The 18209-nt window shown below is 41.8% G+C and overlaps 1 protein-coding gene and 1 long non-coding RNA gene across 9 annotated transcripts in view; one reads left to right on the top strand and one right to left on the bottom strand.

The window, feature by feature from the left end:
• The window catches only part of LOC147758638 (uncharacterized), a 32859-nt gene extending 18462 nt beyond the window's left edge, over window positions 1-14397 (bottom strand). Inside the window, exons 1-2 of the long non-coding RNA XR_015318507.1 lie at window positions 14145-14397; window positions 13538-13784 (exon numbers count right to left, since the gene is read on the bottom strand). This is a non-coding gene — a long non-coding RNA (uncharacterized LOC147758638). The remainder of the gene's footprint in view (window positions 1-13537; window positions 13785-14144) is intronic.
• Window positions 1-18209, top strand: part of LOC111242932 (GTPase-activating Rap/Ran-GAP domain-like protein 3) — a 389128-nt gene that overhangs the window by 319097 nt on the left and 51822 nt on the right. The gene's annotated exons all lie outside the window — the stretch shown is intronic.

Below are 18209 nucleotides of genomic sequence, written 5' to 3' on the forward strand. Positions count from 1 at the left end.
AATCAGGATGGTTTTCGTTTCATTTAAGTTGTCTTCTGATTCATACTCGCTCGTTCCGGAAGTGAGACGCCCTCCACGGCTTGGTTACTGTAGAGAGAAACTCCAAATAAGCAAAGACGTACATATATAGGTACTCTTAAAGTAGTCTGAAATACCCACATAGCATATCATGATTTGCATTACTTCTATCAGCGTTCCTTGTTATCGGTTCCACCACGCAGAGAGTATGTTACAGAGTGCAGCAGACAACAACATCGAAATAAGGGGCACCTAGTGTTACGTATTAGAGCAAATGGCCTGCGATTGATCATTGACAATTACTTTTGCATTAACACCATAGCCACTCATGTTCCCCTCCCTTTTCAGCGAGTAGTCCGGCTACTCTGGCGAGTTGACGCAAATCCGCTGTGTAGATTTGCAAATAAAACGAATAGCATTATCGACCAATAAATTATATAGAAGCTGCTAAACCGAATAACGCCGAAATGATTGGTTCCTTTAGGAGCCGTACAGCCTGGTCTCCTGAGCAGCCTCGTGCAATTCTCCCCTTGGATACAGTCTGTAGACCGACTTGCATCTGTAGGGTCACGAATATAGTTCGACTTTATTCTTCTCATCGCTTTTCCTACTCCATAAAATGAACAGAAGCTGCTTGATGTTTGCTGACGTATTTGAGCGCGGACAGCTGGGGTTGTCAAATAGTAAAGACGTCATGAACCGGTATTTTGTGAGTGGTGGGAAAAACGTAACGCCAAAGCCAAGCGATGAGATCTTAGGGTTGGTATCGCCAACTATTCGCTGGCCGAGAAATCAGCAGGATGATTGCAGGAAAGTGCAGACAGAATCGGGTGATAATGTGTGAGAGCAGTCGCTTACGACCCCTCCGAAAGCATTTCGCGCTTCCCGATGCATTCGCGTCTAGCGTTTTTGTATATTTACGTTATTTTTTAGCTCCAAGTGTGTGTGTGTATTGTTTTGACACTGGTATGAGATCGGTAAATATTATGCAATTTGGTACTTCTTTACAGCTCAGATTTTTAGCCTCTTAAACAAAGACCTAACATAAATCTAAATATTGGGAGGAAACTGCGCTGTCCTACTTAACTTCTCCGGACACTTGATTTCCTCGACCGAACGGGAAGCAAACAAAGCATCAAGCTTTTCATATCTATTTTTCTCACCTAAAAGGTTTTGGACTCTTTTCATCTAACTCTTGCATTTTTTTAATAAACATAATACATTTTGAGTGCTGTATTGCATCGAACACAGAGAACGGAGCCTCTCAGCATTTCTAGCTTAACCTTTTCGCCGCAATCAGCTATCTAACAACAAAGTTTTGTATGTGAATATAAGAGAAGCCTAAAATTGGTGACAAGCTATAATCATGTTCATACCAAACTCTGTAACAGGTCTGACCAGCTAAGTCCCATTCACAACAGGACAACAACAGAGTCCTGTTCTTCGCCGTTATCTCTGTTGCCTCAGTTAATCGGGTCGCCGGTAACTGACATAAGCATGCATACAAAGCACTTCACATACAGATCATCCTAGATGGAAAAAGTCTAAAATTTACAAACACATATAAATATTTCCGCTTGCGACTCGTTGGCTTATACCACATATGTATATACTTATACCTCCATGAACCGGTCTGATAAAAACTTCGTCACACTTGATGTCTGAGCCTGCTTTTTCTCAAGCTGTCTGAAGCTCGAAAAATCTCGGCATGCGCAATCTGTTTGCTTTGAAAGGCAGACTTAAAAGTCGAGCTTCAGATTAACGTGCTCTAGAAGCGGTCCCCTAGTTCTAGTGACTTTTGATTTCTTCTTCGTGTTACTCTCGTTATGGACCTCGAAACGCAAGGGGAGAGTCGAATGAAAACGAACCCCTTTTTTTTTTTTCCTGGAAGCCTCCTGTCCACGTTCTGTCCTTTGGACGCAACGTTTATTAATGATACGTGCGTCATTAGCTGCCAATTGAATTAAACCGGTAGCGCTAAAAATCGGATACCGAGAGAGGTTTGGGTCGAATGAGAATGGGCGACTGAACGTTTTTGGCTTCGAGTTCGTTTACTGCGTACGTACGTACGTACGTACGTACCATTGCATTGTTACCTCATCGCGCGTCATTTGGTGCTGGTGCTAAGCGTAACGCCAATCTGACAAGTTAGACGCTTTGTTTCCGCTAGAGATAGGCTTTGGATTCAAATACGCATTATAGGCTAAGTAGTGCAGAGAAATATCGTCTGGTATATACATTCTTGCTTGTCTACATATGAAACAGCAGGGTGAACCTACGAGTTAGCTTCTGTGGCGAATGCGCACCTTCACTTGAGAGACAATCTTCGTGAGTTTCCGAAGTTTGTAACATGTGTCCGTAGATATTTGTAGACTTCTCTAGATGGCCTAATGTATGGGCATCATTATGCCTTGCTATCTAAAAGAAGCAGAGACAAAGCAAGTGCAGCCCAGCGGGAGCGTATATCGAATATTGAAGGAGAATAGTGACATCTGTTTGTTCAGTCAATTGGAGAAAGGAAAATTCATCTTCTAGCTTGAGGAACGCGTTTACAGATTTAATTCCTGCCAGGGCGGTAAGTACGACTGGAAGGGGTGCCCCAATCACGACGGAAGAAGAAGAATGCCTCGATGATGTCTGGTTCGACCAAAAAAATAAGTAGGCGGGTTACTATTGATAAATAGTAGTAGAAGCTATTTACACGGGCCATGGGAAGAGTCGGCTGAAGGCCATGATCCATTGTATATTTTGCTTTGTAAGTAATGATAAGTAGTAGCAATAATATCAAATGCTTCAAGAAGTTTTTGGCAGGTCTAACGGCAATCTAGCTTCATGATACTGTCTGCCTGTGCCTGTGTGCCCTATTCCAGCCGTATCCTTGTACCAGAAGAATTGGAACCTAGGTTTTGGACGCGCTATTGTCCGCCTTATATTATACTATATATATACGCCTTATATTATACTTGGTCATAAATGTCACGATAGAGCGCGTATCATGTCTTTACAAAAACCAACTCTTTACGTGGTTAATGGCCCTACCCCTATCACAAGATATTTACAGGCCAAGTTTCAGGTTATTTGAATGTGTGCGTGTTGTTTTGCGAGCTGTCCGAAGGGAATGACCTCAGCTATGTTTCGCTTGTTGGAAAACGAAAATAATCCTGAAGAGCGAGCTCATCGTCTGTGTAAAGACGAAAATCATGAAGACAACTCTTGTTCTGGCAAACCTCTCGAAACGAGTAAAATCACAAACATGAAGAGACCAAAACAGCTTATATTGAAGTATCGTCAAATCAACTTCAAGCACTTCGCGGAAGAATTTGGCACCACCTATGAGTTATGTCGGATCGTTTTTAAAATTATGTGGAGGGATCACAGGAAGGATTGTACTAAAGGACTTAAATTTCGATTAGATACAGGCCTGCATCCGGCTACTTTAGGGCAATCTTCAAATGAAGCCGGATTTGCTTCAACGCGGTATTACAGACGACGCATATTGAGGTACAGATATTATGTGGGGCCAAAAGAATAATAGTCTGAGTGTTGGTCTAAGGGATGGTCAGACCGAAGAACGCCGTGAGAGTCTAGGTCAAAAAGCGAGCTTCTGCTTGCACCCTTACTCGAACACAGGCGAATCTATGGTTTTAGGTCACTAACAAGTAATACCAATAAGTTGGGATAAATGCGCGTAATACTGCTTGCCTAGGTCCTAACCATGTGATAACAAGTTATAACTTACTTCTAATGACAATGCGCTCGCTCAGACGTCACCATTTACTTCGAATAACAATTCGAAGTCTCTGCCTCTCTATTCATTAAAGTTCATTTCCTTCGAATTTTTTCCCTCTCTAAGGAAACACTCAGAAGAAAAAACATTAGAAGTGATCGAGAAAATGCAAGAAAAATCCAGAGCAGATCTGAGTTGTATTTCTGCGATTGAGTTCAAAATTTGTTTTAACGGCTGGAAAGAGCAATGCAACGCGTTCATCGAGATCGGTGTGGATTACTTCGAAAGGGACAACCGGAACGTTTAAACGATGGATGCAGTTGATACATAGCCAACTTCTTGAAACTTTCTTGACCCTATGCATCTATAGCTTCTTATTAGCTTCAATGTGCTCTTTTCTCGCTTTTAAGCTATAACAGTGTGCCGTTTTAATCACGATTGCCCCTGCTCGCCTGCTCACGGCACCGTAATGAGAGAGGTTAACCGCCGAAACCTAAAAGTAAACATTGTAAAAGGGAACAGAGAGTTCGGTATTTAATTCATTGAATATATATATATATATATATATATATATATATATATATATATAATAAGGCTGGATCACGCTGCTCTTATACAAAAACAGTATAAAGCTAAAGAGCAGGCATTGGCGCCCTTATATATAGAAAGGCGGATTCCTTATCAGGTCAGCGTATCGATGTTACATTAGGACGCATTTAAATGCGTGCTCCTCATAGGTGTTCGAAAGGTTTAAGGTTGTCGCAACGCTCCGCGTCGCGAAGCTAGCTCTAGGATTGGATTACGTAGCGAACGAAATAGAATATTCTAAGTTAAACAGTAAATCTGCTAACTACGAACACCAGTGCACTTACCGGCAGGTCCCATCTGTTTTGCCGGCATTGTGGTGATGACGATCGCTGTTGAGTGGGAAATAGTATCGGATATATCTTACAATAACGAATGAGTAAACGTGATATACATAATATATAGAACGTTATTACAGAGAGATATTATTAAATCCACCTTAGATGTAAGCGATAGAAATAAAGCATCGACTATAATTTACTAACTTAGAACTGAATCTAACTGTGGCGTTTTTCACTTTATTTCAGGAAATAAAGAAGCCAATATTATTTTGATACTATTTGCATGATAAGTTAGCTTCTAAGCAAATGTTGCAGGGTACCGGAATTCATTGGTGGCCAAAATGCTTCTCCACTTCAAAAGAGTGCGATAGAGATGTGGAAATTAAGAAATAGGTTTTTTGAACAACAACTCGACTACCATGCAGATGTGTATACAAAACATATGCATCTAGACTTTTCCGTAATCATTCTCTATTCGGTCCGATATCTACTAGTACATGTAGACTGAAATGCATTTTCAGCTCTTTGAGAGTGATCAGGGATGTCAAAGGGCATGTCTTGCTACAGACATCCTGTCAGTTGCAACGTCTCCGTCAGCAGCAGTGGCATTTTTGAAGGAAGCACAAATTCGACAAGGAAGGCCCTTAACTTTCTTTCATAGGCACTTTACTTCTTGTTTGGATAACCGGCAACAGACCTGACTAGATCGCTGGATCAAGGCAGAGGAGAAGATATGTAAATTAGGCAAGCCTTGAATGCCCGCGCTGAATTGACGTGTCAGTCAGCGAATTGATCTACTCTCCTCTTATCATAAACGACGCAAACGTCCTTCTTTGGCTGTGCCGCCTGCTAGCTTCCGATCAAATCACAAGCAGCCCCGCTTCGGAAGATGGGAGCTTTGACCATACGGACCGCCAGCCTGATCGCCAGGCGCTTCCACGGCCACGAACTGGGCTCTTCGCTAGATTTGTCTGCCAGTGAGCTAGCAATGCAATCGAGGGGCATAGGGAACAAGCGATCAACCTATCCACGATTGATACTGCGGCACCCAGTGAAGAGCGTTCTTTCTGCTCATGTTCGTCAACAGCTAGCTGGTCACGGTACATTGATACGATGACTAGCGACCGCGAAGATCAAACGATCATTGTCTGGATTGATCCCGCAGCTGTCAATTTAAGCCGTTAAGCCCGTCAACATTATCGGACACCGGAGGCGACAAATTGCCGATGGTTGTTACGTTGAGGAAACAACCTCAGTTATAGCGAATTCTTCTTTTGTTTGTTACAACGTTCGCTATCAAAAGCTAATAAGGGTTTTCGGATAGCGTATTTAGCTTTTATAACATTCATCCTATAAATCGCTTATAATACTAGGTCTTCTGTGAACAGTACTATCATTTTGTCTTAAAATTTCGGCATTGCCCATCTATTTCGTGAAGGGTACGACGCGACTGGAAAGGGCGAGCGCGAGATAATCAATCAACCCCTTCACCCGCCAGCGAAAACCGTCCAGCATGTCTCCATCTTTACACCCACGACGTAATATAACTAATTCAATGTTCGATACAGACACGGCCTTCATGTGAATTTGTGAAAATGAAAAATCTAAGTTCACAGACTATAGCCAAATAGTACAATTCTACGGAAGACTAGATTATAGTGCATTGTCAAGGGTAAGCTAGTCTTCAGTAATGCATTGAAGTAGAGCGTTGCCTCACATTATCAAACAGCTGGCATGAGAACATATTTTATCAAGAACTAAGAATCTTAGATATCATACATGATGCACTGCTTCGGGTTGTGTGTGCGTTCTCTCATAGAGCAAAAAACGCTAATTGAGATGAATGTACTGTGAAACATCTACTAAGGAAAACGTAATGCAAATTTTACACAACACAATAAAAATTCAATTCTCCTAATTCAATTCTAGTAATTCAAAACTTTCTATTATGGACAAGATTATGTGGATATAAAATGGACAAAAAAAAAATCTCCTGCTTTACAGCTTATGGTATTCTGACGTGTATATAATATGTGGAGATGTCTTCTTATTACAACGATCAAAATGCCCTCTATAACAAGATGGTTAATTTAAGCTTAAAACTCCGCACTAGGTAGGTATTATGTAACATGTCGGGTAATACAATATCTACCAGATGCTAGTAATGCCAGCCAGCCAGTGATGTCATGGTCTTCGTCACCGTGAAAGGAAACTACGCAGTTTTTAAAAGGGTGAACGACAGTGTAAACACTTGGCGCAATACGATCTGGGTTACCCAGCGATCTGTCTTCGTTCGCCTGCGAGTGCTGTACCTGCGGCTGTCCTACTTAAGAAAGCGTCATTTGTATTTGCCTATGTGAGTTCGTTAGTTTGCTTCGTGTCCTTCTTTCTCCCACAGCCTCTCTTGTGCGGAAGCTGTTTTTTCGAGTGGCTAAAGAATATCAGGCAACACATGTGGGAACGAACTGTTACCTTAATTAGAGAAAAATTACACCATTATGTGAACGCAGATGTTGTTGTGCTCTAGACAAATTTCTATCCTAATCTTTAGGTCATATTTACTAGATCGACCGGAATATCGCCCTTTGTGTTTTAGCAAAGTCCATAGTACCAAGCGTCAAAGAAAGTTTCGAATCTATCTATGAATGTGCGCACCTGATTGTCTGCCATTTCTACTTTGGCGAAGAAGGCCAGCTAGGACGGACAGGGCATACAGAGATGATAAAGGGCTCTTATACATACTTACAATATTATTAGAGGTTAGAGTGTACGCACGATACCGTTATACGATGGACAGTGGTTCTACTTTAATCTGTCGAGCGGTGCATAGTTGCCTACTCTATAAAGTTGTTCTTCTGCGACATATGCCCTTCGCGCTTTGTCCTGCTAAGAACGAAGAGAATTCCGCGAGACTTTTTCTATTTCTATATGGTGGAAGCGATGGGAACAGCGACCCAAAACGTTCCAGTGAACTTGCCCAATCTGCCTGCGCTGTCTGTCTGTCTGTTGTTAGCTAGTTAATGTTTTACCTTGTTCCAGCGTCTTGTTTGCGTAAAAGTAAACAAAGGAGAATTTCGCAATCGTGATCAATCTAACTTACAACTGCGATATACAAGTGAATGTATTTACGCGATACCACATAGAGCTACAACGATTACCAGTATTGTTACGGTTGTTCTAACTTCTATGCGACGTATTTATGTGACGGTGATAACGGTCAAGCTTTGCATCGAAAGGTCATATAACGACTTTTATACTTTTAACGTAATAAGTACGAGTACAAGAGGTTTTTATGTCAGTCAGTTTGAGTCAGCGATGTCGACAGACGCCACGAGAACTCCAGAACTTAATGTATGAACGAGTAGGAGAATGTTGTGCTTACGCTTGCTAGCCAGCTCCGTGGGAATTTGCACGACGCTCGTAGGAGATACATGGATAATTCGATGGATGGTGGGCCAAATGAGGTTTGGCCGAACGAAGAATGCCTTCGTTTTATTAAGGGGACAGCAGAAGTTTCAGATTGAAAAGAAAGAAAAAGCGCAAACGAGAGAAGCTGGACCATACTATTCGTTAGCGTACTAACAAATTATATGGTCGCTCGAATCGGGCTGAAACACAATGATGATACCGATACACTCGTAAGGTTATTTATTCGAATATTGTAGAACGTTATAATGATACCAATGATGTACTGAACTGCTCCCCTTTGGTGCAGCAGGTCAAAAGTACGTATACATATGTATTACTGTGTTTCGTCACAAAAAATGTTACAAGCGGAACAAGTTGTTTTCTCTACTATGCTGATTTGTTTCATGCACATGGTTCTTTAAGTCATTTGCTGTCTTTTTGAAATTAGGAAGTACCCACAAGCATGTAGCAGTTTCTATTACGGCCAACCGTGTCTATTTGATAGACTCATATACAAGCAGAGCAATGCCTCTTTGATACCCTAGCAAAACCGGGGCGTAGCAGCAGCAGCGTATCATCATGAAAGCTATTGTCTATATTTCAAAGCCGAGTTCTATAAAAACTACGAAACACTACAGACGCGTAGCTATTTGCTTGCTATTCTATGGGCATAAAATTCAACGATGTGGACAAAGGAATCTATCAATGTTCCATGGGTTCTTAGGAGGCAAGTTAATCACCAGTAGGCAAATCTAGTCTTTAGTAGCAAATGTCTGGGTCGTGGGGCAATTTTGAACATATCTGCAGAGAAGGGATACACCAAAGAGGGCTGGCGTCAAGGAGAATAGAAATTGATAAGATCAAGACGACACTAACCGTTTAGTATGAGGTCCGTTCGACATTATACAAACGATAGTAGATGATGTCCAAATGTAGCATCTAAATCATTTAACTGCACCCTTTATGAAAATATTCATAAATTCGAAAGGACATCATAAAATGACGCGGTATAAATAAACTTGTTGTTAAATTGACTTCTCTGGTCCACCGACATATTCTAAACACCTTTTAATTCTAACAGTGTATTATATACGTTAAGTGTGTTATCGAAATTCAGTATTACTCTAGCATACAATGGTATCGAGATGATAGCTAGGCTAATCAAGTTTACACAATCTTTCCTATCGTCGTTTTCTATTGCGATCAGCCTTCAAGGTCGTTTTCCAGTGTTCGGCGTTCTCTCAGTTCTTACGTGAATTCTCTATGTTATTGTTCATCCTTGCCTATTCTATTCAATCTATTTTGCGAACTTCCTTCGAACTCTGCTAACTCGTCTTCTATTTCTTTTATTTCGTCTTCTTTTTGTTTTTCCTTTACGTCTTATTGCATACGAAACAAGCACACCGAGTTTTTGTAATTCTAACTAAATTTCATGCACCGCCACCATACAGACACTGACAAGAGAGTATGACAAGGTACGGAAACGGGAACTTCCTCCGAAGTATACTACTCTCGTCAATTTGTTTTCACGACCTTTCACTGTTTCTTTTGCACACCGTTAGTGCGCGCGGAATGAGTGAAAGACACAAAACACGACCTATTCTTTAATCGTACTTTTTGGCTCTGTAAGATGCTTCTGTGTGACCATAATTTTACGAGGCTAAGAAACGTTGTCCTCTTTTTGATGCTTAGGTACCTCCTAGGGCGTCTGATTACAGCGGAGCGTGAATGTTCAGGGGGATCTGGGCGAACTAGAAAGATCTGCAGCCTTTCTGTTGGTTGATAGATGCTCTCGTTACTGCTCTCGTTGCTGACGGTTGCTCTCATATGTCGTCCTGATACTTGCTCACCACTTGAGCGCTTCTAGCGGGACTATGGACAGTGCAATTTGTTAATTTTCCCGATTGCCCATCGTGAAAGGCGGCAGGGGCCTAAGGACAAGCTCACCCTGGTATCTTGCCCCGCTCATTCACGTAGTGTCTCACCACCTGAATTACGCATACGTACATTTTCTACTCTCTTTCGCACAAGTATGTTACTTTCGTCCACTTGGTTACCTGGTCATTCGTTGTAAAGTCGGAACTACCATCCTGACTTACGTCGCACTACTGGCTCTTTCCTGTAGCCTTACTTCACACCGTCCGGTGTCTTATTTGAGGCTGTGACCGTTGCGTCGCCTACTAAGATCTGCGCCGCTTCAGCTATGCGTCGCTACCTCTACCGCTGCAGTCAGTTATTCTGAGGTATAACAGAAGATTGTTTTGCAGAAAAGTTGTAATTTTGCGTTTTCCGAATCGGAAGCGTGAGGGGCGAGAAGGCGGATTATAGCAGCACTTTTTCTTCCGATACGCTGCGAAGCCTTTCTATCCTTCGACAAAGGCATCTCCGGCAGGCAAGCAAAACGGAAGCTCAAAGAGAACTCTCAGCTGCTGCTATCATGAACGCTAGAGCCTGTTGCTGGCTAAAGTTCAGAAGCGTTCCCTTAGACTGTATGGACTTGGCAAAATCGTAAGTTTAGATCAGTTCACTTTTGTTAGCCACTCAGATGGCTAGCTGGAAGAGATGAATACGAACAGGTGCAAATAGATGTAATCAAAAATTGAATAGAGCTACTGTCTAGTGATATGCCACCGTCAGTAGACGGCTCCAGTCTATCAAAGCACAAAATAGCAACTAAATAGTCCTGGTGACAAGTAAAAACATTAACAGATGATTGCATTTGCATGCTACTGTATCGGTAGTAATTGCATCTCATAAAAAACAAAAGTATACGGGTATCCTTATCCAGGAAGCTCACCAGATAGACTGGTTGTCAATTATTGAGCTCTGTGTGCCGTTAAGGATAAAGTAGATCAACAGGAGATTGTAGCCATTATCATACGTTTACGCCACTTGGCTTGAAGATGGGCCCTGTATTTGGTAAGCGTAGTATTGATCATAAAGTTTAAGACGGAACGATGCACTGTTGCATGCGGCAAGCGCGGAATAACCCCAGAGCAACAAAAATAATCGTTGACCCACTTATTTAGCTCAGCGTCACGAAACGTGTATTCTCGACAGTTTTTTGACGTCCAATAGACAGTGTGGAGAAATATAGACCACGCTGTTTGTCGGAGTAGACGCGTTTCCCTGTATGAATATGGTAAAATTTACGTCTGCATATCTAGCATCGAATTATTTCGTCATATGGCGAGAACCCTGTTCGTGTTTGAAACAGGTCGCTTATTTGTTGTACCTTAAACATATGTACACATAAACAAAACTGTTCAAATGCAATACTCAGTGCCATAATTGTCGATAATCATGAACGCAAATGTCTAAGTGCCATAATTGTCGATAATCATGAACGCAAATGTCTAAGTGCCGGGTGGTTTCGGAAACAACGAACACACTAATGGTCTCATTGCGTGTCAGCAAGTTGAAAATGTCATAATGAAAACGAAAAACCCCACAAAATATGAAGTCATACAGAGGACTGTAAAAAAGAAAGTATACCTTAGACTTATTTAAAATTAAAAAAAAGAACCAGCGCGGGTATCGTGTACGAGGCAAATCTTCCCGTATGGCTTATCCAAACTGGTTAACGGCCATTTTTCTATGACATCTCGGTAAGCTGATAAGTCTCCTTCTAAGACCCACGAAACCTCCATTAACAATTTTCAAAGTTTGTCACTATTTATTTTTATATACAGGCCTCCTACATTCAAAACGCCACATTGCATCCTTCAATCGTCGAGAGGCTGACGATGTTCTAAAGGTGGGGTAAGGTTGCCGCTCGACGGAGCGAAGTTTACCCAAAAGTTTCGCAATTTCAGCTAGGTCCGTGACATAGTCCTTGTGGAACTTTGCAACCAGCGTTATTGATGTGACCATCAGAGAACTTTAATGTAATACGGGCTAATTTGGTTAAAGCATGCGAGCTGCACGCTGCGTGACAGAAATGCTAACTTGTCACCAACGTCAACGTGTGTAAAGCGTGAGGCATTTACGGACAAAGCACGGTTCGGCTGAGGTAGAATACTAGGCGTTCGTATATTTACATAGAAAAAATCAGTAAATATTTCTATTTCAATGAGTTGTCATTTCAGATATATCAATCAGCGAGGTTAGTTATGAAGTTGAATCTAGACTTCTCATTAGTGGTTTAAGTGCGTGAAGATAACGTGTTAGCTGAGACTGTATAGGGCAAACTAAATTACAGGAATAACAGATGTGAGATGAAAAAAATCAAGCTGACTGCTACAACAATGAAACAAATTAAAAAAAAAAAAAAAAACAGATTCAAATTATGTTTCTTTCTTAATTCAAAGATTTCGTTCATACAGGAGAAATTATTTACGTGAACCGTTTATGAGATTCGTAATGTAATGTAGCTAAAGACTATTCAAAATTAACCCACTAGTCGCAACTATCGCCTATTCATAAATAAGCAAAATACAGCATAGCGGCTATCACCGAAAGCCATAGCACGCACCAGATGCTTTCGTGTTAATTCTGCTGACTTTGCTTCTGCCACTGCCGCCGCCGTCGGTACAAGTTACCTGACTACGATCTGCCATCCACCCCGATTTATTCTGCCCTGCTGAATTTTCGCTTGCCATCAGAAACTTTTGACTTACTCAGCAGTTTCAATAGTACTGGTAACAACAACAGTCGTTCAATATCGCGATATGGTGGAATCGAACGGGGTGGTTTATTGTAGCCACAATCTCTTCGTACCGCGTCTCCGTCTCGCCAAGTCCAGCGAGCGACTTGTAGTGCATTGCACAGCTGAGCCAATTATTAGCTGCACAGGTGTCCCTGCACACTTTCTGATAATAGACGCAAACCATCAGCCGTGATCAAAATTCGGGAAGGTCGTTGGGTCCAGCTGGCATCGTGTAGTGTGGCCCCACGTATTTACTTTATTCGCAACTGCCAGCACTACCGCTACCGCTGCTCTTGCCTAAGTCTCGGAACTCGACACTAATGACGCCGAACAGCCAGCTAATAGCCCGGTTGACTATATAATATAGCCGATTAGAGGGCGAGCACGCTCCAAGTAGCCTTGTCGAGTAAGGCTGAGCGGGATGATGCACCCCCTGCATATCCCTAACAGCCTTCAAGTGATAGTAATGATTGGTATGTAAACCACATCAAGAATACGCGGATTTTTTTTACCTCTGTTTTCCAGCCGGTTAGGTAAATCCAATGTGTGCGAGGCCTTTTTTGCACGGGGCTTTATAAATCCGCCACTGCCATTCTCCTCAACCCAGCTAAACCGACAACCTTCCCTTTCTTTTATCTTATCACTAGCGGCCATCTTTCACACGTTGCCATCTTAAGGGACTCCTTTGATAGTAAACGCTGATTTATATATAAAAATTTGATCATATAAAAACGAATATTGCAGTCTACTTTTTCCATATATTTTTGCCCTCTCGCTTCTTCTCCACAAGTAAAGCGCTAAGCAAGAACAGTCCTACATTTGCCTCCCATCAATATACATTCGACCATTATTTTCAGATATCACTCTCACCTGTGCTTGCCAAAAGCAGTCGATTCGCAGACGGCAAAGTCATTTTATCCGTTTCTTTTTCCGCCTCGGCTTTCCTTTTGTGCAGGAAGGAGCTTTCCAAGCTCATGCAGTCTCCAATAATTGGAACAATTCTTCTTCAATCCGTCCGAAATTGCCCGACCTTTTGCACGCGGCAATCAGAGACGTACCTCTCGACCGGTCGGCCGGCCGGCCTGCTCGGACCAGCAAACCAGCGTCCATAAAATGGCTAATTGACGAATCGGGAAGAAAAAGGAAAACAAAGTTGAAACTGAAAGAATATATAGGTAGAAAAGAGACACTAAAGGGAATTGCCCTACCAGCTGCACCATTTGTTGCTATCTATGACAACGCCCTTTTGTGCCCACTAGTATTTCTGCGATTTTCCAGAACAGAAAAATATCCCAAAAAAGCCTGCACGAAAAAGTGTTTTTAATGACAACTTTAAAACGCATAGTGGCCGGCTTATCAGGTCCATAAATGTGCAACTTTTCTTTTTCGGTCATTTTGGTAGAAAAAAGAAATGCTACTAATGTCACACGCGCTGCGTCGGCGACCCAATGGTGGCCATACATATATGCATACGCACCTCCGATGTGCAATGGCACTATTGTGTGCATATTAATGAGTTTTTTAATGTAACGGGTGTTTCTTTCTGACTGTCAGCTGGTACTGTCGATCTCGCTTATTCTATATTCATATGTTTTCGTCCTTTTCACGAACCACTCGTTAGCTGTCCGTTGTGCAGGGCTTTATCGAGTTTGTTCCCTTTGGCTAAAGTCAAACGTCGACGACTTGGTGCGAGAAAAAGGTCGGCCGTCAAAAGCGGGATAACGGTGACAGCAGCAATGGGCGAACTGGTAGCAGTGATATTAGCCCTCGTGCCGACCGCGCGAGCATGGAGATGGTGACAGCAGCGAGGGTAGCAATTGTGCTTATATCATGGAGTTTACTCGTGCGAATAATTGAAAGGGAAATGGAAGGCTGGATAGAACTATGCTTCAACCATAGAGTACCAAAGTACATCTGATTCCTTCTTTTTTTTCCCTGGTCGACCTACATTCTTGCTCGATATCTTTTCGCTTGGGGGGCCTAGCCAAGAACAGAACATTATTGTTTGTCGTCAAACGTTAGGCGAACTAGCGTCTAGGGCCCATGCGTTAGAAGAAAGTGAATCTATTATGCTGAATCTTCGCGGTTTCTGCTACGTGCTAAACTGTATCGGTCTCCATATCAGCCTGCAAAGATTGTATACTTTTTAATGAGATCAGGCGAATATCACGAATAAGGCGGCTTGAAAGCGGGCGTACATGTCTAGGATGGTTTGGTCTGGTTGCGGAAAGGTTTAATTTTTTTTGTGAACTTTTTACTTACATACGTTCTCGCCTCTTACAGGATACGAGAGTAAGTTTATTTTGTGTTCTCCCTAGTGCTTGAAAAGCATGTGACAGGGGCTTGGATTCGTTGTGTGTTTGGGTATTTTTCTTAGTTAAACATGAAGTTCTCGCATTTGGTCTGATGTACCATACCATCGTCGTTCATTGGTCGAAAGAAAAAAAGGCTCAATAAATCTCCGATTTATCCCTCACTGAATCATACCTATCCACGTTAATCGTCGACTATTCGGGTACTAACTATAAGAGACGATCATGTGAAGGACATCAACGAAGTTTGTATCGATAAAATCTACCGTAAACAATTGTTAACGTAAATAGCCCTGGGCGCTGACGGAAAGCTAGCATGAAAGCTTACCACTTACGAAAATGACGCATCACAATATGTCTCTGTCAAATGTCTACGAAAACCGAAGGATTTCCGGTGTGATGACTCCGGGATAGTTATTCCTTAGCACCAGCGCTGCACACGTCAGCTGTTTTATTGGCTCGCTCCGACGATTTCTTTTAAAAATTCTTACCGTGATAACACCCGCCTTCCAAGCTTCTTCTAACTGATTCTAAGTGAAGCACTTGCCATCGGCATCGTTCTTTATCAATTACAAGCAAATAATGCGACAGCTGGTAATAATAGCGGTCGGTGTATAAACGTTTACTCCGTGGTAGCTTAGTGGGTAACTTATTTGTTTACTAATCTTAGGGACACTAAGTGTAAACCCTGGCATAGACAGACTTCGTTTCGTACTGGAAACCAGCCGTTTGCTGAAACGCCTAACGGCGATACCGGACGTAATACTCAAAATATAGTGAGTACGATGAAGCAAAGACTTCGTCAAACGAGTACAAACTTTCACACGTACATGAACAAATATGCGTAACAGGGAATTGTGCTGAGCATATAGGGCAACAACTACATCATGTATTACCTACATAGATAAGGATACGCATATGATTTTTTTACAAAGTCGTTTCGAAAAGTGTAATACTTCCGGAACTAAATATATATATATATATACATATATATTTGTTAAATAAACATCTTTGAGCAGTAAACTACATTACAATTTCCTTTACATCTCTATTGTGTCTACCTTAATTTTTTAAGATAATCTTAATATTTGACGAATAATATTGAACACTTTGAAATAAAAAGAGATCCCGTTTTGTCTTTCAACGCAGACAGACGAGTGCAGAGCGCAGGAAAAGGGTAACGTGTAGAAAACCTGCTGTGGCTGCCCCGAACGTGCCTAGGACTAAGCATAAAGCAAACAAAAGACACTTCACCGCCCAGCCATTTCCACTGATTCGGTCCCCAGGGCTTTCAGGCATCAAAAGCAAGGCCCACAAGGTCAGAAGCGGTACAGACTATTCGACGAGATCAAAGGTAGATCCAGCGATATCACGTATCCAAGTAACGAGGTGGCTTCGACGGCATCCGGCGTGGACCGTTTTCATTATTCCCGTAGACAAGGGCCGTCTGGACAACAAATACGTCGAAAGCCACAATCTTAAATACGTTTGCAGGAGACGCCGGGATACAGCAGACAATGGACGAGCAGCACAGCTTGGATCAAAGAGTTGCCGGCTTAAATATACTTGGAGCAGAAACACGCTGCTGAAGGTCGTCTGCAATACTACAGCAGGTTGACAGCCGTTTGCAAACTGTTGGGTTTGGGAAAATGTTCCCTTAGCTATTTGTGGGTCTCAAGCGTTGCCAGAGCCATCAGTAGGCTGGCGACAACAATCTAACGCTAAGAACACTATGCCCTCAACTACTCGATGGAGTGCTAAATTTGTACTTGCTTTTGCTTAACCGTTGTTAATTCACTTCAATTTTCCTATATAAATGTGTTTGTCTGAAGCACGTATGAGGCTCATTATCAGGCATTACGCTCATGAAGTGTGAACGGTATCTGCATATGAATCTAGTGAGATCGAATTCTTCCTTATCTTCGCCTTCCAGTTATTTACATAAGTATTGTCTCTATTGGGATCGACGGCGCTTCTCGGATCCAGGTTCTCAAACACCGTCTGCTGTAAGTGCCCCTAAATTTCCATGTTATCAATTCACTCTGTCGAAAGAATGAGCCACTTAAGAGAGCTGTGGCAATAACTTGCTATTGCACCACACCCATGCTCGTTATATATTCTGTACACACTCGACATACAATTGTAGCGTCGAGCACCATACATGTGAAATACCTTCCTACTCTTACCTATAAACGTTGAAGCTCATACAGTTATCCATCGCACTCTTGATCAGGGTCCGTACCTAGCGTAGCTTCGGACTCCATCAAACACTTTCCTTAATTGCGCTTAGTGCAGGTCCAAACCTGCTTAGACCCCTTTTTTTCAATGGTTCTATCTTCTTGTCGTTCCATCTTCTGTCTACTACTGCCCGCGTGATATTTTTTTTAAAACTAGACTGTTTATATTTTTATGTTTATAGTACTTGAATATAGTTTTCCCTGTTGTATCACAACTTACCCATCATTCTAATTCAATATGTCCATTGCGTTGACCGAATCATGCAGTTGCCTTCCCGTTTTATCTCATTATCCATAAATAATAAAATTCCATGTGTGTACATACTAGGTTCTTTATAAAATCGGCCAAATAAGCAATTTAAAAACTCAATACTTTTATGAAGACCTTAATCCTTAGCTAGGCAGAACCACATACATTGTCATATTCGAATTTAGAGCAGAAAATTATAGATATTGTTTTTAATATATATGTGGCCTCAAAAACACATATCGTCTCTGTCCGTTAGAGAATTTTTATAACTGAACAGAGCTTTCAGACTTCAGTTAGATTTTCCACTGCTATTGTCGACCCTAGATAGGCGGGCAAAGAGAAGACTAGTCGAAGCAATACAAGTAGCACGGCAGATTAGGTTGATCTCATTTACTACGTATCGTTGTTTTCCCAAACAGTTTTTCGACAAAGAAGATTTGAACGAGTGACACGTTATCACTGTTATAATCGACGTCGTCGTCGGGGCCCCTACTTCGTAACCATTGTAGAACGACCGTATAAAACATACATCCAAAGAACTCTCAGGTCCCTCCATAATATCTTCTTTATTCGCAAGCTCTCCTTGATTTTGTATTTCTTTTTGCATTTTTCTTCGCAGATGTAGCAGCTCTTACCAAACGCGCACTGAACAGATGAAAATTAACCCCTGAACGGCGATAGTGATCTTAAAAATGTGTGCATGTTGAACCTTCGTCGATAATACTTCTAGAAATGAAAGAGAC

Source organism: Varroa destructor, unplaced genomic scaffold, assembly GCF_002443255.2.
Source record: "Varroa destructor unplaced genomic scaffold, Vdes_3.0 BEIS01000001.1, whole genome shotgun sequence".
In the NCBI taxonomy this organism is placed as follows: Eukaryota; Metazoa; Arthropoda; class Arachnida; order Mesostigmata; family Varroidae; genus Varroa; species Varroa destructor.